General features: G+C 47.6%; 1 pseudogene; it reads right to left on the reverse strand.

Annotated features, from left to right (window-relative positions):
• Positions 1–283: 283 nt before the first annotated feature.
• On the reverse strand, positions 284–26,762 carry LOC123484311 (annotated as a pseudogene).
• Positions 26,763–27,102: the final 340 nt, after the last annotated feature.

Genomic DNA, 27,102 nt, shown 5'->3' on the forward strand with positions numbered 1-27,102 from the left:
GCTACAGTTTTTCGATCTTATCTGCATCTCTCCAACATACTTGCAGCTTTCTCTTCATGATTTCCAAACAAATTGATCTTACCTTTAGCAACTAGCTTGAAAAAAACGTAACTATAAAATAAGAAAATCCTTTCATGTATTAAATAATTTCATATAAAAACAGAGGCAAAATAACAATCCCTATTACAGAGAGGCCTTCCTTTATGGGCTGTCCCCCATATCCCCTTCTATCGCTCGCTCTCACTCACACACACGCAAACATACACGGGGTACGCATACACAAACGGATACACACACACGCACATTCACCAAAGAGCTTCACGTTTTACAGCTTGTCTTTACAGCATGTCCATGCAGTACCAATGCAGAATAAATCCTAACGGCGTTATTATGGTTTTCTGATTACGTGGCACAAACATATGGCGAAGAAGAAGAAGCTGATTCATGGTTTGACGTTTCCTTATTTACATGTTTAAGTATTCACCATCATAATCATGGAACACGAGGAGTTCAGTTTGTCAATGTCCACTGACGGTCCTGTGATAGATATGATAGATCGAAGCTCCTCTCCAAGAGAGGTGTAAAGTAGGCATCATCCAACAGTCTCCTTTTCGACCACTCCCCTGGTCAGTGTGTCAGTTTGGTGTTGCCCCCCCTCTTGGGTGGGGCCGGCGGGGGCCCCCGCCGTAGTGTTGCATAGCCTGAGACGTTCCCCCGACAGCAACTTCGGGCGGTGGAAGGCAGCGCCAACCCATGTCGTCCATGGTGCCCGCGGCGGGCTCCAGCTTGGCGCCGGAGAGGCGGGACGAGGAAAGCGAGCCCTGCCGGCTCACCGACTTGCGCTTCAGAGTCTGGTTCAGGTCGTCCATGAAGTTGCCCGGCTGGGGGGTGCCGTTGTTGCTGTTCCCCTTGGGGGGCGAGTGGGCAGGGGCAGCTTTGGAGTCGGGGACAGGGCCAGAGGCGGCTGGTTCCGCTGCAGCGTGGGGGAGGGGCCTTCTTCAGGGAGCCCTTGCCCCAGGAGGAGTTGATGGTGGAGGGGGAGGGGGACCAGGAGGGCGGGGTACTTTCGGCTGGGGGTTGACCACTGCCACCTTAGGTGCCCCCGACGTGGCCGTCACTGGGCAGCGGGGAGGGGAAGAGATCAGAGGCCGGCGGGGGAGGGGGGAAGTAGGCCACGGCGCACTCGGGCAGAGGGGAGGGGATGTCGGCGGTGGACTGGCGCTGCTGGCCCACTTGACCCACTTTGGCCTGCAGGGCCAGGGGCAGGTTGGCCAGGTTCAGCTTGCCTGGCTGGGGCGCCCGGGGGGCCGGCCGGGGAGGAGGAGTCCTTAGAGGAGAACTACCGAAGGATACGGCTGGGCAGGAAGGAAGGGAAAGTGGAGGGGGGACGAGGAGGACTTGGGGGCAAACTTGCTGAGAAGGTTCTTGCGTGACTCCTGGTATTCAGCCGAGGAGTTAGACTTGATGCTGGAGGCCTTCTGGGGGGTGGTGGGCGGGGGCTTCCTGCCCCCCAGCCAGAGGAGCCCGAGGAGGAGGTGGAAGAGCCTGATGGGGACCTCTTCGGGGCGAGCCCAGGTTGCGGGGGAGAGGGGGAGGCGGAGGGGTGGGGCCAGTGATGGGAGGAGGTGGAGCAGGAGGGGACAGGACCGGTGACCGGAGCAGGTGGAGGCGGGGAGGCGGAGGGTAAGGCAGGCTGCTCTCGGAAGGGGTGGGGGAACTCAGAGGCCTGTTGCTGGGCCTGTCCACCGCCTGGCTGCCATTTTTGGTTTGGCCTTCACCGCAGGAGGGGACAGGGGGGACTTTGGGGCTCTCAATGTGATTGGTCGAGCAGTGTGGACCTTGGGAACTGGCTTGCCATCTGTTTGACCAGGGAGGTGGTGGTGGGCGGAGCTGTGAAGGACAGGGTGGTGGCTTGGAGAGGCTGTGCTGCTTGGGAAAGGTGGGAGGGGGCTGGTTGGGGGTGTGGCCTATCTGGAGGCTGTGCTGCTTCTTCATTGACACCGGAGGAGGAGGGGCGGGGGGGGGGAGGAGTTGGGACGGGAGGGAGAGGGGAAACAGGGTAGAGGGGCTTCGGGGCACCGTGGTGGAGCAGAAAGCCTGGGGAGAAGGTTTTGGGTAGGGGAAGGGGGAGCAGGTGCAGGTGAGTACTGCTGCTGGGGAGGTGGAGGGGGCACAGAGAGCTGCTGGGGAAGTGGCGGGGGAGGAGGGGAGGTGGCGGGGGAGGAGGAGGCGGAGGAGGTGCCGGGGGCGACTCAACCAGTCTGGCAGCGGGGAGAGAGGTCCTGGGGGGGGAGGGCTAGGGAACTTCTGGGCCAGTGTCTGCTGGAGGGCTTTGGCACCGTAGGGCGATGGGCACAGGCCTGGCATGGGGTCTGGGGGGGGTGGAGGAGGAGGGGGGATGTTGTTGCCCTGGGCGGTGGGGGGTGGTGGGATGAACTGGGGCAGGGCGGCCGAGCTGGAGGGCCCGAGCCTGAGTGCGGCCATGGCTGACCCCAGAGCGGGCATGGAGGGCGGGGAGGGGGCGGGGGAGGCGGGACAGTGATGTTGTTGACCAGCGGTTTGACAGCCGCCTGATGGGGGAGGAGGCGGGGCTTGGGCTGGCGCTCTGGGCGGGCTCTGGTGGTTGTTTGCGCCCTGTGGTGATTGGCGGCCTGGTGGGCGCGTTCTGGTTCTGCAGCCGGGTGGTGGTGCTGTACTTGGCGAACACGGGTGGGGCCCGAATGGTGAGGTGCTGCTGGCAGGCAGGGGTGGCGGGGGAGGGGGGCGGCGGGGGTGGGGGAGGTGGTTGTGGAGGGGGCACAGCTTGGTTGCTTAGCTGCTGCAGGGCTGAGGGGACAGCTGTTGGGGTGGTGGAGGAAAGTCTGTTGGGGTGGTGGAGGAAAGAGCTGGGGGGCAGGGAGGGCAAGACCTGGGTGTAACTGCTGCAGATCTGGGGGGCAGCTGTTGGGGTGGTGGAGAAAGCTGGGGGGGCAGGGAGGGTGGTGGAGGGGCAGGCTGGGGGGTGGTGAAAGGGAGGGCTGGGGGGGTGGTGAAAGGGAGGGCTGGGGGGGCAGAGAGGGCAAGACCTGGGTGTAACTGCTGCGGATCTGGGGGGGGCAGCTGTTGGGGTGGTGGAGGGGAGGGCTGGGGGGCAGGGAAGGCAAGACCTGGGTGTAACTACTGCGGATCTGGAAGGGCAGCTGTTGGGGTGGTGGAGGAGGGATGTTGGGGTGGTGGGAGGGAGGGCTGGGGCAGGGGGAGGGGAGGGCTGGGGGCAGGGGAGGCAAGACCTGGGTGTAACTGCTGCGGATCTGGGGGGGCAGTTGCTGTTGAAGCGGCGCGGAGGTACCCCCCTGTAGAGTGTGGGTGTAGCTGCTGCGAGTCTGGGGAGGTGGCTGCTGTTGTGGCGCTGGCGAGGCAGGGGGCTCCAGTTGTGGGGTCTGGCGGTGCGCGTGGGCAGGGTGGGGGAGGGTGGCACCTCGGGTGGACTCCCTCATCTGTGTGGGGACAGAGGAGTACACACAATGAGCACAGGATGACCATGGACTATCTGTTGATAAGCAACGGCTTGTTAAGGGTACGGTTAGAATAAGGATTCGGGTAAGGGTTAGGATAAGGTTTAAGGTCAGGGCTAGGGTTAAGTTCAGGGTTAGTAGATGGTTGAACTCAGCCCCGGCGTTATGAGTGGCATTAGGGGGCCTGGCCCACCCTACCGTACCTCCTTGCCCGTCCAAATCAAATATTTTAATATTTATCATTTATCTGACCGAGATGCGCGCCTACAGAAAGATGCAAAAATCTCAGATAAATCATCCGAACGAGCGGAACAGCGCACCTCTGTCTCAGTATGTGTAGCCCATGTATCTGATGCTGGCTGGATCTGATGCTGGCTGTATGGCATACTCTTTTTGGTTAGACAGCATCACATACACGGGCTAAATAAATCAATTCAAATCGTATTGGTCGCATACACATATTTAGCAGATATTATTGGGGGTTTAGCGAAATGCTTATGTTCCTAGCTCCAGCAATATCTAACAATTCACAACAATACACACAAATCTAAAAGTAAAATAATGGAATTAAGAAATATATGAAAATATTAGGACGAGCAATGTCGGAGTCCGGAGTGTATATGTATATATATATATATATATATATATATATGTGATGGGATGTATAGACATTATGGACAGTATGTGGATGGAATACTTAGTGTATCTGTAGGATAGAATAGTATATATACAGCAATAGTTGAGTAGGATGGCATTGACTAGAATACAGTATATACATATGAAATTAGTAAAACAGTATGTAAACATTATTAAAGTGACCAGTGTTCCATTATTAAAGTGACTAGTGATTCCATGTCTATGTACATAGGGCAGCAGCCTTTAAGGTGCAGGGTTGAGTAACCGGGTGGTAGCCGACTACTGATTGCTATTTAACAGTTGGATGGCCTTGAGATAGAAGCTGTTTTTCAGTCTCTCGGTCCCAGCTTTGATGCACCTGTACTGACCTCGCCTTCTGGATGATAGCGGGGTGAACAGGCCGTGGTCAGGTGGTTGATATACTTGATGATCCTTTTGGCCTTCTTTTTTGGCTTTCCTGTGACATAAGGTGCTGTAGGTGCCAGGCAGTGATACAGCCCGAAAGGATGCTCTCAATGGTTTATCTGTAAAAGTCTGTGATGGTCTTTGGGGCCAAGCCAAATTTCTTCAGCCTCCTGAGGTTGAAGAGGCGCTGTTGCGTCATCTTCACCACACTGTCTGTGTGGGTGGACCATTTCAGATTGTCAGTGATGTGTACGCCGAGGAACTTGAAGCTTTTCACCTTCTCCACTGCGGTCCCGTCGATGTGGATGGGGGCGTGCTCCCTCTGCTGTTTCCTGAAGTCCACGATCAGCTCCTTCGTTTTGTTGACATTGTAAAACAGAGGGGCGCCGTTTCGCTCGCTCTGATGCTTTCTCCGGTGAGATAGTAGTTTCAGCCACTTGCAAATTGAAGGAAAGTTGGCGGGTGCACAGTGCACTGTTTGGATGCTGGAATAATTTTGAGTGAAGGTAACCTACTTTTTAAAGTGATTTGTTTGACAAATCAGTTGAAAACATCATGACTGGTTGTATTCATGCCACATTAAAAGGGGGAAAAAATGGTATTACTCTGACATGTTTTAAGTCATGCCGCCCTCGACTTTACCTAAATAAGTCTATAAAACACACTGCCGTTGTTAGAATCTTAATATCACAAACCAAATTGGTGTTATAACCAGTGTTAGGAGGGCATGTCATTTTCTTTATGGCTTTCCCCCGTTGCCCCTCCTTCTCCCGATAATTAAAGGTGCCGTGCCCAGTTAATAATTACCCCGATAATTGTCTCGAAACTGAACAAATACCGAAACTAATTTCACACATATAACAGATGAAATAAATGAAGGGAAGTAAAGTATGATGAGGAAGAAAGGGGCAAAATGGGGAGTTGATGAACGAGGGGAAGCGAACAATGCATAATTATGTAACCACCAATTGTAAATGAAGAACAGGGCGAGCCATTCTATTGTATTGATCTATTCTAATTATAATCTCAAAATTGTATGTACCCTATATCAGTCCACCGAATCCAAGCAGTCTTATCAGTCTACTCTGGCCTACTTGGAGTACACAGTGAGAGCGGCCATCATTTACAAAAGGCAAGGAGACCAAGATTAATGGATGCACATGCAGCGTTAGCGTTGCTACAAAATTTGAATCAAACCACTCAGATGGTGGGGAAGAAATTAATCATGATGACATCTCTGATGATTATTCTTCTGATTCTGAGCCTCAGCCCTAAACCTAACCCTCCAAGGCCTAGTGCAAAAAAAAGCCAAAAGCGGTGCGCACTGAGCAGGTGCCGCGCCACCACCAAATGAAAACGGAGAGACAGGAGAAAGGAAGAGACGGCACCGTTTGGATATAACAAGCCGGAGACAATGCTACTGGCTGATTATCAGCACAAAATGTCATAACAGAGAGCAGGCCCAACATCTCAAGCAAAAAAAACACATCAGCTCGCACTCACCAGCTTTCGTTGTTTATGTGACATGGACATGCTCCAACTTCAGCCATTGCGTGAAGACGCACACCTTGTAAGCACGAGCTGACAATCATTTACCATTTTTGACTGCGGTCATATATTCATTAGAATGCCATTTAAGCTTTTGTGCCGATTTTCACTATTTATCAAGGCAACTAATGTTTTCATAATTTGACCGTGCATCTTGCTGACTGTGCATCTTGGTGGTTGGGATATTATATATTGTTTTGCCGTTATAAAAAGCTGTTACCGTACTCCAACATATGCTTTCTGTTTCATAGTTGTAACAAAGGCACTCCACAAATAAAATGTCAGTGTTTTTTGTTTTTTAAATAAACAGTAACATAAACTAATTAGGGGTCCCTCGAAGACAAGCGGTTCTAGTTTTTCACGGGAAGGAGGTCTCGCAAAAAACTTGCCCCCTACGGAAATCAAAAGGCGTCCAACTGATTTGTTCTGGTGCCGGCCCTGGTTGAAATGTAACTGATAGCCCATCTGTAGATGCTTTACAGACTATCAAAATAAAGTGTTACCCTAAAGCAGCACCTTAGTAGCAACAGCAGAGTGAAAGAAAAAATTCAAGCAAAGACAGAAAGGAAAAAAACTTCAGATTGAGACAAAATCAATCATTACAGTAAAGAATCTGATGGTTATACACTGAAAATAGACAAAGAGAAGAGGCGAAAGGAGGGATGTAATGGAGAGAGAGAAAAGGAGAAAATACAAAGGAGGGATATATTGGAGTGAAGAGGAGAGGTCAAAGGGGAGAAGGACTCACCCTGGTGTTCTCCTCCATCTGAGTTCCTCTCTTCCAGGCCTCAGAGAAGATAGAGCTAACCACGCTCTGGGAGCGCCCGTGGCTGGAGGCCGTGTCCACTCCACTGTCTGACTGGCCCGAGTGGTTCGACTGGGACTCTGGAGGACACACACAGTCATGGGAGAGAGCATGTTAGACTCAATAAACACAGAGCAGGGTGAATTTGCCGCTAGTCGCTGATCTTGGGTCAGTGTTGCATTTTCCCCACTAATGGTTAAGGTTAGGATTGGGCAAGCTGATCCTAGATCTGTACCCTAGGGGAAACTTCACCCCGGAGCATATAAACACTAGATTGCTGACCTATGCATTTTGCTAACAAGAGACTCTGAAGCCACCGAACCGCCATATTAGGGAAAGGGGGATACCTAGTCAGTTGTACAACAATGCATTCAACTGAAATGTGTCTTCCCATTTTACTCAACCCCTCTGAATCAGAGAGGTGCGGGGGGCTGCTTAATCGACATCCACATCATCGGCGCCCCGGGGAACAGTGGGTTAAGTGATTTGCTCATGGGCAGAATGACAGATTTCTATCTTGTCAGCTCGGGAATTCGATTCAGCAACCTTTCGGTTACTGGCCCGACGCTCCTACCTGCCAGTACTCCGTCTTTTGCAGATTTGAGTAATGGGAGTGAATGTGTAAAAAAGGGGTGAATCCACGTGTCTATAGTTAAACTAGAGCTTTATCGTGTACCCTCAAAGCCAGAACTGATTCAAGATCAGAACTAGAATCAATGTACCTACTGCTAGACAGGGGTTGTGGTCAATCTGAACTCCAATTCAGAAATTGAATCGAAAAGTTGTCATTGAAAATAACGGGCAATCAATTAATTAACAGCATATCAATCTCTCTCCTGAATCGACTGAATTCAAATTGACCTCAATTTAAGATCATGGTTACCAAGCTAAGCCCTGGAAGGCTGACTCACCGGGCAGACTGGCTGAGCCGGAGCTGGAGCCCGGGCGGATACTGGAGGTGGAGAGGGAGGACCAGTCGTAGGCCGCCTCCGTGCGCTTCATGGCCTCCTGGTAGTTCACATACAGCTGTTTCCCGTACTACACCACCGTGGGGAAAAGAGAGAGGTCACAGTTGTTTATTTAATTGTTTACATTGAATTTTGTACATTGGTTGTATGGTTCATATAAATATATTATATAATATTTACCAATGTCTTATCTTGTAAAACACAAATCTTTAGTTTTAGGGGAAAGTAACTTTTGTTTTAAAGAAGCTTTTAGTTTAGGGGACCACTTTTGGCTCCAGGGCAAAGTTCTATATAGCCTCTTTAATAGTCATGTTTAAGAGCTACGTGGAGGTTAAGGTTTACCTTGGCGATGCGAATGCCGTTGACCCATTGGTGGAGGGTCCTGACATCGTCACAGCACAGATACTTGATGTACTGGGACTTCTTCTGGATCTGGGGGTGCTGAACACACAGATGTGTTACCATGACAACACAAATGTAGTTTCACTTTGTTCCTAGGAGGAGGCTCGCGCAAGGCACCTTTAAAGTGGGCTTAAGATAGCTTTCCCTGTGTCTGAAATAGAACTCTGTGCATCAACAACGGTATTGAAAACAAGATGGTATTTACTTAGAAAACACTTTTGGTAGCCTGCATGTACTGAAACATCACCTACCAAAGTGAAATTGAGGTGTAATTGTTATGATTACCATTTCACCAGGCAGGTTCTGAATAAATGTCAGGTAAATAATGCTGTGTACATTTTTGGCGGTAACCCATAAGGTAAATATTTTTTACATCAATGCAGCGAATCCACTAGATGGGCCAAAAGCATTGTGACAAAGCACATCCATAAGCACAGTCACAGCCCACCTGCAGTGATGTAGACAGACTATTATATACACTACCAGTCAAAAGTTTTAGAACACCTACTCATTCAAGGGTTTTCTTTATTTTTACTATTTTCTACATTGTAGAGTAATAGTGAAGACATCAAAACTATGAAATAACCCAAATGGAATCATGTAGTGACCAAAGTGACAAATCAAAATATATTTTATATTTGAGATTCTTCAAATAGCCACCATTTGCCTTGATGACAGCTTTGCACACTCTTGGCATTCTCTCAACCAGCTTCATGGAGGTAGTCACCTGGAATGCATTTCAATTAACAGGTGTGCCTTCTTAAAAGTTAATTTGTGGAATTTATTTCCTTCTTAATGCGTTTGAGCCAATCAGTTGTGTTGTGACAAGGTTGTGACATACAGAAGATAGCCCTATTTGGTAAAAGACCAAGTCCATATTATGGCAAGAACAGCTCAAATAAGCAAAGAGAAACAACAGTCCATCATTACTTTAAGACAAGAAGGTCAGTCAATACGGAACACTTCAAGAACTTTGAAAGTTTCTTCAAGTGCAGTCGCAAAAACAATCAAGCGCTATGATGAAACTGGCTCTCATGAGGACCGACACAGGAATGGAAGACCCAGAGTTACCTCTGCTGCAGAGGATAAGTTCATTAGAGTTATCAGCCTCAGAAATTGCAGCCCAAATAAATGCTTCACAGAGTTCAAGTAACAGACACATCTTAACATCAACTGTTCAGAGGAGACTGTGTGAATCAGGCCTTCACGGTCGAATTGCTGCAAAGAAACCACTACTAAAGGACACCAATAAGAAGCTTGGGCCAAGAAACACGAGTAATGGACATTAGACCAGTGGAAATTTGACCTTTGGTCTGGAGTCCAAATGGGAGATTTTTGGTTTTGGTTTGTGAGACGTGGTGTGGGTGAGCGGATGATCTCCGCATGTGTGGTTCCCACCGTAAAGCATTGAGGAGGAGGTGTTACGGTGTGGGGGTGCTTTGCTGGTGACACTGTTAGTGATATATTTAGAATTCAAGGCGCACTTAACCAGCATGGCTACCACAGCATTCTGCAGCGATACGCCATCCCATCTGGTTTGGGCTTAGTGAGACTATCATTCGTTTTTCAACAGGACAATGACCCAACACACCTCCAGGCTGTGTAAGGGCTATTTGACCAAGAAGGAGAGTGATGAGTGCTGCATCAGATGACCTGGCCTCCACAATCCCCCGACCTCAACCAAATTGAGATGGTTTGGGATGAGTCGTAACTCCTTCAAGACTGTTGGAAAACATTCCAGGTGAAGCTGGTTGAGATAATGCCAAGAGTGTGCAAAGCTGTCATCAAGACAAAGGGTGGCTATTTGAAGAATTTCAAATATAAAATATATTTTGATTTGTTTAACACTTTTTTGGTTACTACATGATTCCATGTGTTATTTCATAGTTTTGATGTCTTCACTATTATTCTACAATGTAGAAAACAGTAAAAAGAAAGAAAAACCCTTGAATGAGTGGGTGTTCTAAAACTTTTGACCGTAGTGTATTTTCAGCGTCCGGAAAATACGCATTTTCAACGTTCATTTCAACGTCTGGAAAACACGTATTTTAGATGTCTTCTCAAAGTCATTTTCCTTACTGGGACTATTCTAGTTTTACTGAGGCGACAATGTTTTTGTCTTGCCTCGGGCGGCAGAACAGCCAGGACCCGGCCCTGATCGTTCGGTAAAGACATTGATTCCAAAGCCTTTGTGCCTGTTGGTTTGACTACAGCTATAAATAGGTGGATCAACATTAATAACATAGGAGAGTGGCGCCTTAACACTTATTTTTGGTGTTTTTCAGGGTCTGTGCTTTTAATAAGAAGTGGAGTAGAGACAGGCTGAAAGTGGCAGATAAGTTTGACATCTGTCCAGTATGCGATCATAATGGCATGGTAATGGTCCTATTAAGTGGACAGGGCATTGGCCTTAGGGCCTCACAGGATGTCATTACCTAGACAAGCCCCTGGGACCACATCCACTCACACAACAGATCCATCTTAATGGGCTTGTCCAGGCTCACCGCAACATCCCTACTCTAAAAATGTGCCACCCCTTGTATAAAATGGGTTAGGCCATGTCGCTAATCAATTCTCTAGAAGGAGCAGAAGTGGAGTGTACCATTAGGTGAAAATGGGGGGGTTTGGCTTACCTTGAGGGCCAGGCAGTAGTCTGTGGGGGCCTTGTACTTGCTGCGGTAGTCCTGGCCGTAATGCACATTAACGTGGTCCAGCTGGAGAAAGCATACCAGGTCCCTGGAGGCCTATATGGAGGGGAGAGAGGATTGATATATTGAGATATGATTGATTATATCATATATTGCAGGGGTACACAAATACTATTTGAGAAGGTCCGGTCACACACATTTCCTAGGTGGCAAAGATTGGGATATTGTCATTTATCGGCATAGTAACAAACCCTAACCTCGCGACCCATGCAACCCCAAACTGTTCACACCACCCTTCTTGCGGAAATAACATTTTGTAGTTTTAAAGCTCATTTCCTGCAATTCTACAAATTTTTTCATGGGGTGCAAAGACAATTTTGCAGTTTTAAAGCAAATTTTCTTGCAATTCTATACATTTTGCCATGTCTAATGTGTATTCAACAATATATATGGGCAAAAAGAATAGCTGACATGGGCTAGTTGATCTGTACATTTCTGACAAGTTATAAATAGCTCTCTAAGGTATGCAAAGACTAACATGACAAGAGGAACTGATGATGCACTACCCAATTTCAAAATTGCACCTTGTGCATTCTACTATTACAACTTTCAAGAGTAAGTTTAAAGCCGGACTGAGTTCCTTTTAAAAAAAATATAAAAAATAAATAAATAAAAAAGGGGGTGGCGCGGCCGACGGGACGTGCCCCACAGTTTGGGAACCACTGCTCTAAGGTCTGTCAGTGAATGACATAAGAGGAGAACTGTCCATGCACTACCACATTTCTAAATACTCCTTGTGCCGTCTACTATTACAACTCTCAACAGCAGTAAATTAAAAGGCAGACTGATTTTCAAAAAAAAAATGTAATTAATAAATTGTCTGAGGCTTTAGACTAGAGAAGTCTATATGGAGGAGAGAGAGAGGAGAGTGAGTGGAGATATCTTGACATATAATTGGTTCCAGACTGGCCAAGGCCCATGCTTAGAGAGGCAAAACTGGTTTGATAAGGTATTAATTCAAGTAGAGGTTGAAATTGAACTGTTTGGCCAACACACAGTGACAGGCTTTTAGTGGTGTGTGTATGTGTTGCAACAACTCAACGTGACAAATCGTATATTTTTGTATGTTTCATTTTTTTGGGTGTATTTACCCCCCCTTTTTCTCCCCAATTTCGATCTTGTCTCATTGCTGCAACTCCCCAACGGGCTCGGGAGGCGAAGGTCGAGTCATGCGTCCTCCGAAACATGACCCGCCAAACCGCACTTCTTAACACCCGCCCGCTTAACCAGGAAGCCAGCTGCACCAATGTGTCGGAGGAAACACCGTTCAACTGACGACCGACGTCAGCCTGCTGGCGCCCAGTCCACCACAAGGAGTCGCTAGAGCGCGATGAGCCAAGTAAAGCCCCCCCGGCCAAACCCTCCCCTAACCCGGACGACGCTGGGCCAATTGTGCGCCGCCGTATGGGACTCCCGATCACGGCCGGTTGTGATACAGCCCGGGATAGAACCTGGGTCTGTAGTGACGCCTCTAGCACTGCGATGCAGTGCCTTAGACCGCTGCGCCACTCGGGAGGCCAACGCGACAAACCTTATCAGATTTCTGGTTCACAGAATTAACACACCACAAGGTGGCACTGCATATACATAAAAAAGGAGACGACCGATGGGATAATCAGAGAGGACAAGAAAGGGAAAAGGTAAACGATGAGGAAGTGGGACACAAATTAAGGTTCTTACCTCTACCCCCCAATTGGCCTGAGGCATTTTCAATAGGCACAGAATGGGAAAACAAGTCCAAGGTTTACTTCCGATTCATGCCTTCTGAACACGACCCTGGGTTAAAGCTAAAGCATATATCCACAACATGGGGCTGTGGTTGAGAAATATTGGTCTCCTGGGGTAACCAATGACACATGATGCAATAGGAGAGGAGGCATGTGCGGCGGTTCGGTCCCTGTGGAGTCCTGTGTCATCATATCCAGAAACAGGAAATACCAGAGAGTTGGTGTGGATCGGTTTCTCATAACTGACAACATGTGAACCCCATACACAAATTCATGGACACACGCACACACACTATTCAATCAAATGTATTTTATAAAGCCCTTTTACATCAGCAGTTGTCACAAAGTGTTTATGATTCGCGTATTCAGTGGGTGGCTAACCTTGGCTTTGCCTTTGGGCACGAGTAGATTCCTGATGCGCGCAGTGGAGAAAGTATCGTTTCTTCCACGACTTCTTCCCATCCTCCTTCAGCCAGAGGAGTCCCTCTATTTCTGGTACTGACACCGAGCTGCCACAGAAACACTCCTGCACAAACACATCATCGTTATATTAGTAGTGTAATTGAAGGGGGGGGGAGAGAGAGAGAGAGAGAGAGAGAGCATGCATCTGTCTGTCTGTCTGTGTCTCACCTCTAGCAGGGCCTCTTTATTCCTATCGGCCATTTCAGAGGTCTCCTTCCTCCCCAACAAGTAGTTCTGTATATAAGTGGGGAAAACAGAGAGATGGAGAAAAATAAACAGAGGAGGAGAGGAAAGCAAAGGAGAAATAGACAAGAGTTGAAAACAGCAGATCACACACACTCCTCCAGGCGACCTGGCTCACTTAGCCTTCTCATGTCCAATGCATTATTCAGTCACTTATTGCCAGAGCTGTGACCTACTTCTTAAACACACACTCTCTCAAGGGCTCTTAGCATGCATAAGAAATGTGTGTGTGTACTCTACACTGAAGCTGTGTGAGTAGTGTACACACACACACAACACATTGGGAAGGTTTCCTAGTTCCAAGGTCTTACCTGGGGGTTCTTGAAGAGGGCGTATTTCTCGATGCGCTCGATGAACATCAGTTTGTTGTGGCTGTCTCTGGTCCAATTCAGTAGGTTCTCCACCAAGTTCTCATGGTCCTCAAAGATCCGCTCTGAGGACAGAGCGAGAGAGGGAGTGTGTGTGAGACATGGTTCAATCCAGACTAAGCATGATCTGGTCAAAGGTAGTGCACTATAGAAGGAAAAGGGCGCCATGTGTGACGCAGCCTAAACAACCATGCTGCCTGCACCTACCACGAGTGCTTCCTCTAGCATTCTAAAGGCTGGGCGCCCGTCCCCGCCTCACTCAATCACATAGACAGACAGACCAACAGTTACAGAGACACTCACGGACAGTCTTGAAAACACAAACGGATACAATACTAGCTACTACCTAGACAACACTCAAGGTTGACACTGTCAGAGTTGACACTGTCCAAGTGTCCACATTTGTCTCACAGTACTTCTCCAGTATGCTTCACTCTCTCCCAATATCTCCCACCAAGTTTCCCCCTTGTATATCCACCAGTATCATCCTCAATATCTCACTCACCCTCAGTGTCTCCAGCATCTCTCACTCTCTCCCAGTATAACTCCAGTATCTCCCCAATATCTCACTCTCTCCCAGTATCTTTGCCAGTCTCTGTCTGCCAGTATATCCATACCCATTTGCAGCTCGTTGATGGTCTCCACCAGTGACCAGTCGGGGCTGTAGCCACAGTGGGACTTGTCCAGCAGGCTGTCCAGCACCTGTCTGACAGTCTGTCTCTCGTTCACCATCATGGTCTTGGAGCTCGTCCGACATGTGCACCCGGATCACCAGCTGAGGAGGAAGACGAAGAGGGATGAAGAGAAAGAGGAGCAGAATGGTCAGCCTCTTTGTATAGAACAGTTCTCACTAGCCTGAGTGCCAGTCTGTTTGTGCCATCATGCCAAAACGTTGTCATAACGAATGTTTGGCTTGAGAATGATGACAATGGAGTTAGCAAGAGCTTCATCTCGTCCACCAGCTGGCTCCCTCTCCGGTTGAACTGTCGGGTTTTACAGCGCCTCAGAACGGGACTTGACTGGAAGGCAGGAGCGGACTAAACAACCGCTGGTTTTAATAGGCTGATCTCTTAGTCCATCACCATCTAGCATAACCCTTCAAATCTTCCCCTACATTGTGGACTTCAAAGCACGAGCAGCAGAAGTGATTTATTTAAACAAGGGAAGTGAGTTTGGCAAATCTGAAAGTACGCATCTTAGAAATATTTCACACATAAAAACTTGATATGCCCTAACTCAGAATCAATTGGGCTTCCTCAAAATATTATGGTCCAATGTGATAACGTTTATTTTGATTGGCGATTTGCCATTTTTCAATCTAATATAGCTGTAGCAGGCTCACTCCCTCTCCTGCCTCAATTTTAAATCACACCCCTTTCAAGTCCCACTTAATTGCACAGTGTTACCAGGCTCTATGCACCAGATACTTGAGCCTGGGGACAAGGTTAGCAAGAGCATAAACAGATCTTGGACCAGCCTACTTCATAACATAATTGTTGATATGAAATCAATTTAAGAGGGATGTTTCAGTTCCCCCTAGGACAACTATTGAGGATGTGATTTGAACCTGTGAAATGCACCATATGTGACAGTGTGTAGTATGGTGTCACAACATGCTGGTTAAATACAGACTGCATCCAAAAAATGGAACCCTATTCCCTATATAGTGCACTACTTTTGAAGTAGTGCAACTACTGTATATAGGGAATAGGGTGCCTTGGATGCAACCATATGTATTTAGCAAGTGGATCTAAAAGGTAATGGTTCCAAAGATTGAAATGGTCTTCAATTGAACTTACTCATGTCTTCATGTTGCCATCTATAAAACATATCTAACGTATACAATGTTCAACAAATTCAGGCCCCTGTTCTGCTGCATTCCTTGTCTCCAGCTGCTGGTTTGGTCCATTGAATGCACCCCATAGGCTTCAGCCTTATCTAAGACCACTGCAACAAAATCCCCCTTGTGACACAACCGGGGATCCCATAGCCCCAGCAGTGTAGAGTGTAGGCGGCAGGTAGCCTAGCGGTTAGAGTGGTGGGCCAGTAACCAAAAAGTTGCTGGTTCCAAATACCCGAGCCGACAAGGTGAAAAATCTGTCAATGTGCCTTTGAGCAAGGCACTTAACCCTAATTTGCTCCAGGGGTGCCCGTACTTTTGGCTGACCCTGTAAAACAACACATTTCACTGCACCCATCTGGTGTATGTGACAATAAAACATATTTATTTTGTGTATGACATGGTAGGGAGCAAAACACAGCCAGCACCCCTGGAAGGGCCCACAAATCCCCTCCCTCAGGGACCACAACATCCAATCACTAAGTCAGTAGAGCCGATCAAATAGATCTCTAAACCAAACAGCAGCCAGGAAGCGACTGTGCCCTAGACATGGGCATCCATTGAGTTTGACCTACATCCACAGTCATGGGATGAGTCCCAAATGTCAGGCACCTATTCCCCTATATAGTGTATTACTTTTGGTCAAAAGTAGTGCACTATATAGGAAGTAAGGGTGCCATTAGGGACGCTTCTGCTGAAAAAAATAAAGGGAACACTTAAACAACACAATGTAACTCCAAGTCAATCACACTTCTGTGAAATCAAACTGTCCACTTAGGAAGCAACACTGATTGACAATACATTTCACATGCTGTTGTGCAAATGGAATAGACAACAGGTGGAAATTATAGGCAATTAGCAAGACACCCCCAATAAAGGACTGGTTTTGCAGGTGGTTACCACAGACCACTTCTCAGTTCCTATGCTTCCTGGCTGATGTTTTGGTCACTTTTGAATGCTGGCAGTGCTTTCACTCTAGTGGTGCATGAGATGGAGTCTACAACCCACACAAGTGGCTCAGGTAGTGCAGCTCATCCAGGATGGCACATCAATGCGAGCTGTGGCAAGAAGGTTTGCTGTGTCTGTCAGCGTAGTGTCCAGAGCATGGAGGCGCTACCGGGAGACAGGCCAGTACATCAGGAGACGTGGAGGAGGCCGTAGGAGGGCAACAACCCAGCAGCAGGACTGCTACCTCCGCCTTTGTGCAAGGAGGAGCAGGAGGAGCACTGCCAGAGCCCTACAAAATGACCTCCAGCAGGCCACAAATGTGCATGTGTCTGCTCAAACGGTCAGAAACAGACTCCATGAGGGTGGTAATGAGGGCCCGACGTCCACAGGTGGGGGTTGTGCTTACAGCCCAACTTACCGTGCAGGGACGTTTGGCATTTGCCAGAGAACACCAAGATTGGCAAATTCGCCACTGGCGCCCTGTGCTCTTCACAGATGAAAGCAGATTCACACTGAGCACATGACGGGTGACAGACGTGACAGAGTCTGGAGACGCCGTGAGAACGTTCTGCTGCCTGCAACATCCTCCAGCATGACCGGTTTGGCGGTGGGTCGTCATGGTGTGGGGTGGCATTTCTTTGGGGGCGCGCACAGCCCTCCATGTGCTCACCAGAGGTAGCCTGACTGCCATTAGTACCGAGATGAGATCCTCAGACCCCTTGTGAGACCATATGCTGGTGCGGTTGGCCCTAGGTTCCTCCTAATGCAAGACAATGCTAGACCTCATGTGGCTGGAGTGTGTCAGCAGTTCCTGCAAGAGGGAAGGCATTGATGCTATGGACTGGCCCGCCCGTTCCCCAGACCTGAATCCAATTGAGCACATCTGGGACATCATGTCTCGCTCCATCCACCAACGCCACGTTGCACCACAGACTGTCCAGGAGTTGGCGGATGCTTTAGTCCCAGGTCTGGGAGGAGATCCCACAGGAGACCATCCGCCACCTCATCAGGAGCATGCCCAGGCATTGTAGGGGAGGTCATACAGGCACGTGGAGGCCACACACACACTACTGAGCCTCATTTTGACTTGTTTTAAGGACATTACATCAGTTGGATCAGCCTGTAGTGTGGTTTTCCACTTTAATTTTGAGGGTGACTCCAAATCCAGACCTCCATGGGTTGATAAATTTGATTTCCATTGATAATTTTTGTGTGATTTTGTTGTCAGCACATTCAACTATGTAAAGAAAAAGTATTTAATAAGATTATTTCATTCATTCAGATCTAGGATGTGTTATTTTAGTGTTCCCTTTAGTTTTTTTGAGCAGTGTAGAACAAATTCAAAAATACACAGCTTCAAAGCAACATTCACAAAATGTTACATCTTTTTCTGTGTTCTATACACTTAACATACTATAACTACAGTGGTGTTATACACCAACATATTTGAAGGAGCCACAATCTTTGCTTGCTAATATCTAGTGTATTTTTATGCTAAAATTGATCAATTTGATCTAGCAGCTGGCTCAGTCAGTCAGTGTGGGCTGAAATGGTGGGTCTACTCTCTCCATAATAATGTACTGGGAGAATAAGAGCACATCACTGTGTTCAATGGAGCCGTTTCATTTAGAGCAGTTGCACTTCATTCAAGCCCCATGGCCTGAAACTGGTGCCTGGTGGCTCGCAGAACCAATTCACTGACTGGAACACAGTGCAAACAAAGGACCCCAGTTGTTCACGAAACAAGACTTGTTTTAATCAACCCAAAGAATAAACTGTCTTACGGATGCCAGTGCAAAATGTCTGATTGTCTCTTGTTCTCACTCTCTTTCACACACACACACACACACACACAGAGACAGGCACACACACACAGGCACACAAACACTGCAATGACCTATTTTCTTAGCACTTCGTGCATCTCTCTGAATGAAGTTAGTTCACGCAGTGAATCTGAAGCAGATATGGAGGAGAGGATCTTATGGAACTGTGTATCACAATGGGAGTGTACAGCACATACTGTGAAAATACAAGTGCAAAAAATCACTGTGTGTGTATACTATTGTACATTGGTTAGGTCATAACCGTACCTTTTTGACTTGCGCCTCCTTGATTTTCTCCAGGGCCACTCGGATCTTCTCGGCCTTCACTTTGGCTGCCTGCTCCTCCTACAGACACACAGCAACAGTTCACACACACAGGCAACGGCCAAACACACACGGCACACACACACGCACAAAAACCAACAGGAGCCTTTAGTACTGAACCAACCTCATCCTTTATCACTTTCTCCTACTCTTTCCATACCTCTCCTCATCGTAGGGCAGACAGTTGAGTTGATGCTCTCTGAACTCCATTTGCCAGAGTGAGACCAACACCTCACACACCTTATCACTTAGTACCACTCAGTCATAGACAGAGATACATACTGTGCATTCCATCAATGGCTCTGGAATCGTTTACCTGGCCCCTCCAGCAAGACGCCATCACCTCCATCTCTGGTAGCCACCACAACACAGAACCTGTGTGTGTGTGTGTGTGTGTCCTCACACACAGATCAGCCCAACACTTCCGACTCCAACCCAACAGTAGATAGCCCTAAATCCCCAGTGCTCCAATGCTCCATTCGTAAAAATGAAAGAAAAAAAGCACTCAAAGATGGCCGCTCATTCATCCTTTTCTCCCCATTATCGTCCTCTCTCTCTACTAGAGCAGCACCGAGGTGTGGATTTCCCCTTTGATCTCGCTACACAGCGGATGGGAGACAATAGTGGCGGGTCCCCCAAACGGCAAGAATCTGCGGATGATATGAAGTTCGGTCCTAAAATTATCAGTTTCCTCTACTACAAAACAAAAAAACTGACGCTTACATAGTATATAGTATATAGATAAAGCCTAAATCCTACAACAACAAAAAAAAAGGGGGTTTCCCGATGTTGGAATGTCACTATTCCAAAATCCCAATCTTCTCCTTCCAAGACCGTATTGAGTCCAGATGAATGGCAGAAAGCAATGTAGTCAAGAAAAGGAAATCGATAGACTGTAGTAGAGAGTGAGAGAGAGATATTTGTTTAAGTCCTTCAGGAGTAACCGAGACCAATGCAAAGCGACTTCAACCTGCTTCCACTCACTTCTCCTCTGACTGACAGACTACAGCCAGGACAGCAAGACCGGAGTGGAGTGTGTGAGAGTACAGGCTCCTTGACACACAGGCCGGCATACACACAAGTACTGTTCGCACAAGATGAGCACTGCTAACCCCTCTTAACGCCGAGAGACTTGGAGCGGACGCCCCTCCCCCTTCCATCCTCTCTCTCTCTCCCTCACTCTCTGTGGAACAGCTGCAGAGTCCTGGGAGCGTGCCCAATCGCCGAGCCATAATCCCCACACAAACAGGAGACCCCCTTCCGGCTGGCGACAAGAGGACCCCTCTGTCCCGTCACCCAATCACAATGTTTACCCGCTCTCCTCTGACCAACCAGGAGGACCCATTCGCCAGACCCTCTTCCCCCTTATCTAATCAGTGCAGGGGTAGCTGTGACCAGCTTTGCCCCCCCTCCTTGAGGGGTTTGGGGTATTAAGATCCAAGCCTCTTATCTGGGCACCCCCTCCTTGACCCAGACTACCTTTCCGCATGAGTTGCGGTGTAATGCAAGAAACACACTGTTTGGCCAACACACAGCGACATGCTTTTAGTGTGGAGTGTGTTTGCTAAATGATGTAAATGTAAGGGTTCACAGGACCAATGGGGGATTACAATATGGAGTCAATCCCAGTCACACTGTTACTTTAGCCTTTGGACTTCCATCCAGAGAGACTGCGACACCCCTTCTCCATGTCCCCCTCTACAGCACTTTGCTTCCTGCATGCTCCTCAGTAAATACTGGAAGCTAGATATCCCTGCTTCCCTACTACAGGCACTTTCCTACTGCATTTTCACAGCATTCCATGGAGGCTGAATTTAAACAGGCTTTTCTGCTGCGCCTATAAAAAGCCGGTCTCGCTCTTTTTCCTTTGAAGTTTTACCCTCCCTCCCTTTCTCTTTCTCCCTCTTCCCATCTACACTCTCTGTACTTCCTGGTTCTATTCTGACTCATGAGGTGCGCAGGGAAGAGAGGTAGTGTGGTGAAACTGCAATCTATTCTCTCTTTCTTTCGCTCTCTCCGTCTCTGTGTAAAAGTGCAGTGTAACACTGACATACAAACCCGTCCATTGCCACAAACACCTCAGGCAGGCTCTCTTTCTCCCTCGCTTCTCCCTCTAAGCCCATTTGGATGGCAGTCTGAATACAGACATGGACAGACGGTTGGCTTAAAAACAGCTCATAAACAAATAGCCTTGTGCTACATTGGACTATAATAACTGCATAATTAGTCAATTATATCATACGGCCCCAAGGTTCTGGCCATGAAATTCGGGGGCAGATGAATTTTGCGTTTGTATGTGTGGTTAATAATTCGAGATACTATGTCAGATGACATACAGATGTGTGCCTCCTCCTACCCACAATCCTCCAGTGTTGTCATCCATAACATTCGAATGAGCAGCGATACAGGAAGTACTCCCCTGAGAATGACTGCATAATTACGTTCCCATACATTCTGCATAAATTAAAAGTGCGTTTGACTAATTTGTTTTGGGGCTTCTTTTTGTGTAGAGCTAATTGTTTATTAACAGATTTATTAACGGGTTTATTAATATGTCAGATGGCCTTGGCTAGCGTTTGCGCTAATCAAGGAATGGTGAAAACAAACACTCTTGGGTCTGTGCATCTAAAACAATGTCCAAGCATCACAATAGAGGTAGATTTCTGTCAAAATGTTGTCATTTACAACATCGACAGAAATACAGTATATCTCCATACTTCACCCTAGAATACAGTATCTATCACTACTGCTCTCTGTGTATCCCAGGACAAGCACTTGGCTCAGCTGCTTTTGTTTTGAAGGCAAAATAAATCATGATAGAAAGTGGCCAACTTTACAATCCACCAAAGTCAACATCTGACACACAACCATCAAACAAATGTACCCAAATGCATGATGGGAAATGTCACTGCTACTGCCAAGAATGTACTTTACTGTGCAAATCTGTGGGAGGGAGGGGAGAAGGAGTTCTAGATTAAAGATGATGGATAAATAAACACATGACAGAGAGAGACAGAGAGAGAGAGCGAAGGAATAGTGGGGCACGGAGAGGGGGAGAGAGCAACCATCTTTTCTAACCCTAAAGAGGATTAGGCCATTCAAATAAAACAGGCCAGCAATTTCTCAGACGACATCTTAAACAACATACTCTACACTGCTCCTTATTTTATTCATGGAAATTTCCCCTCAGTGTCATTTCACTGCACCAGACCAGTCAGTAACCTATAAATGACTCGGCTTGTTATTTCTCATTAGCTTTGGAGAGGAGGGTCAGGTCAAATCCATTGACATTTTCAGCCAAGTAGCCTTTTATCAACAATGAGGAGGAAAACATGTATAAGCCTTGGCTCCTGTTGGTTTCAGAATCATACTTACCATACCTGGCAGGGTTGGGGTCAATTCCATTAACATTATCTCAATTCAGTAAGAAACAATAAGGAACATTGGAATTGGAATTTCTGTTAATTTCCTGAATTGATCTAATTGAAATGGAATCGACACCAACCTTGATACCAGTGTTTCTCAACCTTTTTTGGACCAGGGGGCTGCAAAACTACTGTATATGTAAATTACCATTCTTCCCTGGTTGACCACTTCCATTAAAACGAGCACTGGAAAGTTGACAGAATCAGTGTCAGACAACTAACCGCCTGAGGGACTGGTAAGCAACATCCCAGGGACCAGACCCGGCCCGTGGACCGCAGGTTGAGGAACACTGGTTTATACCACAGCATTAGCGGCTCACACAAAGACTTCATAATATAAAAGGGAGCGTTCAGAGTTACACACACATCCAGTTCCATTTCTCTATGCTCAGGCACATGTCAACCAGAGTCGACGCACACAGGCATGCAGTCATGCTCCAGACCTAGCGCAACTGAATGCAGCCCATATGTATGTGGTTATTATAAACAACACTCCAGATGTGGGTCAAATGCATGTCAAATACTTTCAAATTCTACTCAAGAAAAGTATATGTCAGTAGGTGTGCTTGATTTAACTTGGGAGTTTGCACTTTTGGGATTATGTTGGTTCTATTGTCCCAGGCAAATCAAGTCAAGAACATTTGAAAGTATTTTACATAAAGGTATATGACCCAGGTCTGTCTGCAAGACTGACATGACAGTGAAGTTAGATACAGTGCAAAACTGTACTGGGCCACAGTGCCAGTTACCTACCCTCCATTTCTTTCCCCCTACTAGAGAAAAGGAGTGCAGGGAATCAAATGGACACATCAGCACTGGGAGGAAGACGAGGGGAAAAATGGATAAAGGAGGCATATAAGCAGGGGCTGCATGCAGGAAAAAGGCGAGAAAGAAAGGATGAGACAGAAGTAAAAACAAGCCAATCAGGTCAATCGAGCACAGTGGGTGGGTGTTGGCACCGTGGGAGGGGCTTAGGGAGATGGTAAAGAAGTGATGTTCAATCAAAAGCAAGCATAAGCAAGCTAATGAGGCGTCACCTTGGTAAGCAGGTGAGAAGGCTTTCCTGCAATGCTTTTCAGAATGAGGGACGTTTCTCTGTCCAGATAGGAGTGCTTGGTGGCGCAGAGGTGAGGAGAGAAACAGATAAGACAGTCAGTGCAATGATTCTCAATGGCTCATTAAAAATGCTTTTGATCCAGGGGGAGGGTGGGGTTTAAAGTGTGGAAGCAAGAGAGGTCCAAAAGTTGGAGCATTGATTGTTGTGGTAGTCATATTAGATAGTTGTGGATGGGGAAAAGAGACGATTTATCAAAAGTATACTTTCTAAAGATGATCCTGCTGTGATTACTGAAGGTGATTGGTAATACTCACCTGTACACATTCACACACATACTGTACATCCATTGTCACTATATACATGTCTTTCGTTCGCTCCAACACATGTTCACACACCCACGCACTTGCACACACACACACTTACAGTGCCCAGATCCACATCCACTTCACCCTCCCGTGAGGTGAAGTCAAGCTGCCGTCTGGCCGGCTTACCACTGGCCCGTTGGTAGTGAGGCATGCTGGGAAACGGGAGGTGCATTATGGGTGCAGAGAGGATCGCAAACCCACACACAGTTAACATGCAAGGGGACGGGGAGGTGCACGTTATTCAAGCAGGGGTTAAGTTCTCTTTCTCTATTTAAAAAGTTCACGTTTTCTTTTCAACACTTCCTCAATCTCTCCATCTCTTTAATCTGTCTCAACATCTCCCTCCCAACCACCCCCAAAACAAAGAAAAGACAACGCATACTGACTCTATATGTGGTCATGTGTGGCCCAGTTGGTAAGAGTGTGGCGCTAGCAATGCCAGGTTGTGGGTTCAATTAGTGATAACGTACTACATACTGTATGTATGCACGCACTGTACCGTTAGTCGCTTTTAGATAAAAGCCTCTGCTAAGTTGCATATATATTTTGTCCTTTCCCTCTTGTAAACCTAAACTTAGTCCCCGTACATAAGTCAAGCAGGTTGAGTTTACAGCAAAACAGGTACAGTAGATACATTGTAATCCATATCATACATGCAGACTGCAGTGATTACAATGCATTCGCTTACTGTACTGTAAATACCACACTTTCCAATGGGCAGTATACACACACAACATTGTGTGTTATACGGATAGCAAACACATGTAATACAATGAGTTGTACAGTGCACATTTGACATGCAATTGAACTTCAAAACATCATGCAGTGTAAATGTACTATGCAGGGAACTAGAGAGGGTGGTTTTGAGAGGGCACTTGCGTACGCACGCACGCACACACATTCATCATCATACCATTCATCATCATCAAACAAACAAACAAACCCCTGCAGCAGTTTATTTTCCCCCTAACCAAACAGCCTTTCACTGTCATAACTCAAATAGTCAGCCCACCCTTTTAGTCTGAATAAAGTAAGTCCCACAATTCCCCATTAACGGCAATCATTACCCTGCCCAAACTAAAAGCCTGTACATGAAAATGGGCTTTTGATAGGCTGAGATAACTGGGCCTTGTTTGCAGGCTGACTCTCATACAGACAACAACAGAGGAAGGAAATGAACAAACTGTCAGTGGTAATAATGTTTCACTTAGAGATATTGCTATCCATGGTACATCTTAGTCCGTTTTTAGGACATAATTGGGAAAACAGGATTGTGAAGATTAGAGTGTGTGTGAGTGTGTGTATGAGTGTGTGTGCCTTACCTCAGTACTAGCCAGACCCTGTGGCGGCTGGGGGCCTTGGGACCCCCCTTCCTGCTCAGCCCCTCCTGCTGCCCTAGACAGCACCTTGTCGATATCCAGAGAGTCCATGCTGGATGCGGAAGCAGAATTAACGCTGGACCTCGAGGAGTGGCCCCCCGCCTCGTGTTCACTAACCGCGCCCACCGAGCCTGTTCTCCGGTGCTGCGAGGACGAGGAACCCGCCGAAGGGCGCCGGAGGGTGGCCGAGGAGTAGGAGGAAGAGGACGAGGAAGAAGAGGTCTGGTGCGCCGCCTCGTCCATGCTGAGCGACGCCTGCTCCAACTGGGCCGTGATGTCGTCCAGCGAGAAGTTGGACGCCGACGGGCGCCCGTGGGAGTTGGAGCTGCCCCCTCGGACGGTGGAGGCTGGTGACGCCCGGGTACTACTGCTGGTGCTGCCCCCGCTGCTACCCCCTCCACCGCTGCCAGTCTGCTTGGCACTGGCGTTGCGACCCCCCGGGCCTCGCTGTTGACATTTAACCTGGCGGGCGGTGCCGGTGTTGGGCTTGCCGATGGTGCTGAGCTCCTGTTCTATGGAACACAGGTCAGCCATCAGGGCATCCAGGTCTACGGTCTCTGTTGTCTGGTTCAGAGCCTCTGGAAGGAGTGGGAAAAGGGGAGTGGGAATCCACGTTCTTGTATTCACACATGCTAGTACACACACAAACGCAAGCTAAAATATTGATTTTATGAAAGTGTGATGGTTGAAAAGGTACTTTTGCACAGCGGTAAAGCAATGCTGGGTGGGTCACACAGGCATGTCACAGACACCATGCTCTGCAGGAAGTAGGTAGGGCATACAGGTCTGAGTGTGTGTGTCTTACCGTTGATGTTGTACATGGAGAAGCGGTAGGAAAAATTAGCCATGTTGGTTTCCTGTCTGAGAGGGGCCTTCTGGACCGGCTTCTGTGGCTTCCCGTCATCCAGACTCTGTAGAGGACAAATCACACCATCAAAATCACCACCATCTTAAAGATATTCTCGGATACTTTTGTATACTTTTTAGCCACTAGTCCTGAATATAGCGCCCACGAGCCAAAAGTGGTCCCCGAAAGTTGCGTACTACGTCACAGATTATTGCTCTCTCGCTCTACTGTGTGTGCGTCTTGCTAGCTGTCACTCAAATGGCGAGGGGCTGAAGCTCATTGAATGAAACTCGAATTGCTAGGGGGCTGGCCCACGTGGGGGTAAATGTAGGGAAAATGGCACCACACAGATTCCAGAAAACAGTCGTTTACAAACTAGGGATTTCATGGCTAACTGAGGTAAAACAGTAATTCTGCTGATAGATTATGCATGTATGAACTACACATGAAACAATTCAGCCCAAAGCAGGAGGTTTAAAAAATACTTACTAGTTGCAAAAGTACCGGAGCATGTCTTTAATGCATAACAATACAAGACCAGATTTGAACAGGATTGAAGGAAGTGGAAGAAAGCAACCATGACTTAGCGAAAGGGTGGGAGAGGTGGGGGGTTGGTAACTAGGATAATATGGTTGCCGAGATACGGTTACCAGGATACGGTTACTAGGTTACTGTTACTAGGACATGGTTGCATGGATACTGTAACTATGATACTGTTGCTAGAATATGGTTACTTGGATATGGTTTCTAGGATACAGTTACTGGGATACCGTTGCCAAGATATGGTATGTATGACATGGCTACTAGGATACGTTTGCCAGGCTACAGTTACCAGGATACGCCCATTCTCCCCTACTGCAATACCTGTGTGAGTTTGTCCAGCTCTCCCAACCAGGCTCCAAACATTTTGTCCAGGTCCTGGTCTTCCTTATCACTGTCCTCCTCCTCTGCCCCCATGGTCCAGCTCATCGTCCGACATATCTGCCATCTGGAGGCACACACACAGAGTACCTCATTTGAATATAGAAATCACATTACAATCAAAATGATTAAAATATTTCAATTCACGTGCACGCACGCATTCGCACACACATTTACTAAGAGAGAATTCCATCACACAGCGGCAGCGATGAATCCACATCTTCACCAGCGCAACCTCCTTATCTGTTACCATGGCAACCGCCAAAAGAGCTCTATAGCGTGGAGGGATACGGCTGCGCAACAGCAGGAGGCTATTCCCTGTTGTGTCTGCCAGAGATACAGTATACCACGTGCTGGAGGCCTTTGGAAGGCCTACTAAGTTGAGCCAAGGCCTATTCCCCACAAGT

This window comes from Coregonus clupeaformis, unplaced genomic scaffold (genome assembly GCF_020615455.1).
Source record: "Coregonus clupeaformis isolate EN_2021a unplaced genomic scaffold, ASM2061545v1 scaf0271, whole genome shotgun sequence".
Lineage (NCBI taxonomy): Eukaryota > Metazoa > Chordata > Actinopteri > Salmoniformes > Salmonidae > Coregonus > Coregonus clupeaformis.